This window comes from Brassica oleracea, chromosome C4 (genome assembly GCF_000695525.1).
Source record: "Brassica oleracea var. oleracea cultivar TO1000 chromosome C4, BOL, whole genome shotgun sequence".
NCBI lineage: Eukaryota > Viridiplantae > Streptophyta > Magnoliopsida > Brassicales > Brassicaceae > Brassica > Brassica oleracea.
Window position 1 is genome coordinate 35,735,886 of NC_027751.1, and position 6,055 is coordinate 35,741,940.

A 6,055-nucleotide genomic window follows, 5' to 3' on the forward strand; every position below is an offset into this window, starting at 1 on the left:
ATTCTTAAGTCTTTTAGATCAGACATTTTGTTTTATTGAATACTAGAAAATTTGGTTATTCAGAAAATAAACACTTCAATTTATTGATTTAATAGATAACAACGGAGACCAACATTCTGTTTCTTGATGCACATTCAGAAACCGCCAAGTAGACGCAGAACCAAGTGAATGAATGAACCGTTTTGGATGTTGTAGTCTGCTATGTTGTGACCATCTTGAAGTTGCTTGCCTGAAAAGATGAGCCTCTGCATTTCCGCTGGGACGCCTTCACTCTCCTCGATCATATCCTTTAGGTTTTCAATAGTATCAGAACCATCCACAGTTAGGCTTACGTTTCTGTTCTGCATATCCTCGACGACTATTATACTTTTCTTTTTACCTTTTTCTCTCCTAAACACTGGACAAGAAATCTGAAACTTTAAAACGAACAAAAAGATTGGATCTGTGTCATAAACAACATCTAAAGCTCTTATATATATAGCTGATTTGTTTTTATAGTTTCCAAAAATAATTTAAGAGGGGTGTATTGAATCTGAAATTTGAAGTGATTTGATTTTTAATGAGTTTTTAAATGATTGTAGAAAAATCTGAGAATTTGGCTTGATTTTTGTTAAATAACTCTAAAATCCCATATAAAACCATATGATTTGGATTTTTATTTTTATAACTAAAGAACTCCTCTCAAACACTCTAGAAACACTTAAAGCACTTTAAAATCTCTAACTTAAATTTTGTTCAATAACAGACAGAGTGCATTATAAAATAACAAGTTCAATAACACTTGATTTCAAAGTATTTTTTTTAAATCCATGTTTGAATAACATTGGATTTGTCATTTTAATACAAATCACCTCAAATTCCAAATTGAATACACACCCCTAAAAATCAAATTAGCGACGCGTAATGCCTGATTACAATTACTAAAATTTGGTTTAATTACCATAAATATCACTAAATGCACTTGGGCAAATACTTTTTTTATGCTACATATTATTTGGTCAACCTTACCCAAAATAATTTTGTATCTCCCTTCTTTTGTGTAAATCAATTCATTCATGAGATCAAAACACAATCCTGAATCTTGGATAGTATATTCTTCTTTTGGTTATTACACACCGTATGTCGGATTTTACTTGTGTACTTTACTAGAACTGCAAATTTTGTTTAAAAATTTACCCTTGTCACACATATCTCTTGTTGTATAAATTATAAATAAAAGTACAACATTTTGTTTGTACAATAAATTTGTAATTATAAATAATAGTACAACATTTTGTTTGTGTAATAAATTTGTAATATATTTTATAACTCATCAAAAGTACAAAAACAAATAATGATTTATAAACTATATCTCTATAAATATATATGTATATATATACTCGTTATTTTATCTTTTACTTTCTCGTTGACTGATATATGGTTGACAAGTCAATGAATAAACTAAGAATATTTCAAGACTGAGGCAACAATATAGAATACTAGAAGGGTGTCCGCGATCCGCGCGAAATATTATTTTATTATTTTTAAATATGATTTTTGGATGATGTAATTATGTTGTCAGTATTTATTGTGAATAACATTATTTGATGTTTATTATGTTATGTAATAATAGTAGCTAATAAGTTAATATATTATGTGTTTGTCTTTATAATAATGTGTTGTTGTAAGTATAATGCTCAATAACTTTGTCTTTAACCATTTGTTGATTCTATGATCAACAGCGTCAAATTGTATTTTAGTTTTTTTCACATATTTGAACATTACTCTTTTAAAATGTTTTTTGCATTTTTCTCCATATTTTGACCTTGAGCCGTCACCATCAATGTATTTCGTTTACCTCTCAGGTGTGCAGTGATTCTCACCATCACTGGAAAAAGACTCACCTTCGTGCTCTTCTTTTCCTCACCTTCTTTTTTTGTGAGATTATTTGGTATTTGTTATAGATCATGCATATTAGTTCCATGTTGTGTGGTTGTTTTTTACGGCGTTGTATGTTATTTCAGTCAATATTGGTCATTTTTTTCTTTCGATTTTGGTTAAGGTTAGAAACTACATCTCGTTGGGTTGGGTCAGAGTTTAATTGTCATTGATGTTGTTTTCCTCGTCGCTAATTTGCCATCGATAGTCTCTGCTCGTCTTGGTTTTCAAGATCTGGTTTTTGGTGATCTGATTTCTATGTTCTTTTTTCATAACTCGAGGATGGCTCCACGGTTCGTTGATTTAATTTTGTCTCTTTTTATCTCTTTGTTCTCTCATCGCATTGCACCTTTCATCGCTGATCACGTCTCTGGTGGCTTTCCCTTTCGCCATATTTGCTACTCCAGGTCTGGATAGTGTTTTTCTCTGTGTATGCTATGTGCGCTTGGAATGTTGTTTATGGTCTCAAACTTAAGCTTTGGTTTCTCGGTGGTTGGATTCCATTCTCCCACACTCAGGTTGTTTATATTCTTCTCATGCATCCCTTGGTGTAGGTGTGCGGAGCTAGTCTTTTAGAGCTTTGGTTTCTTCTATTCAGAGTTTTGTGGTTCTTCGCTATCATGGGCGTCTTGTATGTACTTGTTTAGTTTGTGAGGTGCTTCTTATCTATTAGCTGGTAGTTGTACAGCCAGTGCTTTAGACATGCGTCTTTTTGTTTTGTGGTGACTTTGTTCTTCCGATGATTATTCTTTTTCTGACCCATTTTTTTGGTTTTTTGCGCTGATGCTTAATCGCGATCTTTTGTGTTTCGGGGATTGCTTTATCTCATATTTTATCTTTTTACCTTTATCTGACATTTTCTTGTTCTAGCCAAGACATTCTATGCTAAGATGAGATAGATTAGTCTTTTTTGTTGATCTTTTTTCAACTCCAAACTTTTATTGAGTTAGTATTACAATGGTATTTTGTTTTTTTTTTTTGTGATTGTGAAAATTTTATGTTTAGATTATGTATTGCATTCTAATTTATTTTTATTAGTTTGGTCATTTTATATTTTTTATAGTTAAATAAATATATAATTTGTAAATTAAATAATAGAAAATGGTAAAAAAATAATAAAATAGCAAAAATTATGTTATTTTTAGTTATTAATAAATTAAATATGTAAAATTTATTTCTATTGTTTTATTTATTTATTTATTCATATTGAATTTTAGTAAACAATAAAATAAACTTCATACGATAATAGTTAGTGCAAAAAAGATTAGATAGTGCACAATTAAAAAGTAATTGGCCAAATTGCAATAATCGCAAAAATCTCCTACTACTTGTCAGAAGAAAAAAAAAACTAACTTTATATATATAGATAAGACAAGTTATTGACTATATACCAAATAATAAGACATTGTTCTCTCACAATGATATTGGATTATGAAATATATAGTATTATATAGATAACTTCTTGAAGAAAAAAAACGTTATTAATTTTATTTTGTATATAATTAAAGTTTTATTACATATTTTGTTTCAAAAAGGTGTTAAAAGTATTTGTTAAAGTAGTACAATAAAGGGATCCCTACAATAAATGACTGCGTACAAAGCAATGAATTTTTTGTGATGGATTATCTTAGAGTTAATCTTTAATCGAAAAATTAGGATATATGCTTTTCATTCTTAGAGATATTATTATTTAATTTAAAATTTATGTAATTAATTAAGTTGTTTATATTGTTGGGTAAATTAAGTCTAAGAGTAAATTTGATGAGAATTAGAAAGCTTGGGTATTTAAGAAAGTTTTGACGATTTTAAACATTTAAATAATACGTAATAAATGTAAGCTCAAGAAAAGGAGTTTGTCGGATCGTGAAACAGAGGATGTGTTACACACGTTGATGGATGTGTAACTTGCTGTTACAAGTTAGTTATGAGACGATGACGTGTCGGTGTCTCATTGGTTCCAGGATATTACTTTGGCGTGAAGCAAAGAAGATCTGGAAGATTTGGGCTTATCATAATATTAGGAAAATAAGATATTGTGTTAAGGGTATTTAACCTTATTACTTTGGGTAGATCTAGGTTAGCGATTTTAAGATTGAAAAAGCTAGAGCAAGAGGTTTGTTCTTGATAGCTGAAGAAAGACGAGTGACCTTGGGTGAAGCTCGTATTTCTGTTTTGGGAGATTAGAAATTGGTCCGTCTCTAGTTGTGTGTGACTAAGAGTAATTCGGATTAAACAGATCTAGGAAGATTGTTTAACAAATTTCTAATATACAAGAAAGCGTTCTTGGTATCTCGTGTTTTTGTTCCTGTAACTGGTAGTCTCTGAACTTTCATTTGGTATCAGAGCGGGAAACCTCTGTGGTATCATATACTACTAACAGGTTGAGATCCTGCGGATTTCATGGACACCATGAAGGAACTATTCAGAATTCATAAACCTATCATGCTGGACAGTTGCAACTTCGGCCATTGGAAGGCAAGGATGCGACAGTTGATCAGATGAATTGATGAGGATGCGTGGACTGCAGTAGAAGAAGGTTGGTCTGTTCCTACAATGATGACCAATGACAAAAGCTTGGCCCCAAAACCAAAAGATAGGTGGAATGATCAAGAGAAGGTAGCATCGAAGTTCAACTCTAAAGCCCTCACTGCGATCTTCTCTTCGGTGGATCTGGACCAGTTCAAAATATCCAGGGATATTTTGACCAATCACTTTGAAGGAAATACTAGCGTGCGGAGAACAAGGATCGATCACTTAGCTTCAAAGTTTAAAAATCTTCGCATGACTGATGATGAACCAATTGACGGATTCATTTCAAAGATCAGTGAACTTGCTAGCGAAGCTTCAGTTCTTAGAAAGAAATATGATGAGAAGGATTTGGTGAAAAAGCTGTTAAGATGCCTACCTCCACGATTTGAAGCATACAAGGCTGTACTGGATATAGCCGTTAATACTGATGAGATAAATTTGATCAATTGTCTGGTATCTTGAAGGTTCATGATCTGGAGAAAGCTAATCGAACTGCAAATTCTCAAAAGAGCATCACATTTGTAGCTGACTCTAAAGAGCAGGATCGAGTCACAAAGATCGAAGAGAACTTGGGACTAATGGCTCGAAACTTCAACAAGTTCATCAAGCGAATGGAGAAAGGGGGAAATCGATCCAACTCACGATTTCAGAGGAATGACTCAGATCGAAACAGCTCTCAATACACTAGGCAAGACTCGAAGAACTCTAAGAAGAAGGAGTTGCAGTGCCATGAGTGTGAAGGCTATGGGCATTTTCGCAATGAGTGTCCGCTAGCTAAACGAAAAGAGCTGAAGTGCATCGACTGCAAGGGCTTTGGTCACACTCGAAGTGAATGTCCTAATAATTTGAAAAAGGAAGAGTCACTCATGTGTTTCAGTGATACATACTCAGAGAGTGACAGCGATGGAGATGAGCTACATCTAAACTTTATGGCACTTGTCTGTAAGGAAGAATAACCAAAACTGGATTCAGCCGTGGAAGAGGATGAAGATGATCTCAACAACGATCTTGAAACAGAATACAAGTCTCTGTTCGACAAATTTGCTGAACTCAGCCATGAGAACCTGCAACTACTGAAAAATAAGGTCATGCTAAAAGCTCAGGTGAATATCTTGGAATTGGAGAAACCCTCGATTCAAGTTGCTGAATTATCATGTAACACCCGTATTTTCCGAAATAACTTAAATAAATAAAAAGTCTGAAATCTCCATTTATTACTTCTCAAAAGTCAACTTCAAAGTCGTAAATCCAATAAATAGCCATAAATCAAAATAACATAATAAATCCAGAAAATATCGATAACAACATAAAATCCGCAAGTCTGAAAAAGACAGAAATAAAACTCCCAAAGCACCAGCCCGATAGCAATCACTCCTGCTCGTCAGTCTCATCTGAAAGGGGAAGGAAAGGAGGGGTGAGTAACAGGGGAGTTACTCTGTGAGGTATGGGATGCTAAACACGCAAACCACTGACTTGAGTAATAGAACTCCCACTATGGAAGTTTAGCTCTAACATGAACAAACAAGACGCCTAAAGCATCACACAAACACAACACAAACAATGCGATGATAGCATATAGCTAGTCCATACACCCCGCATCTCCTCATAC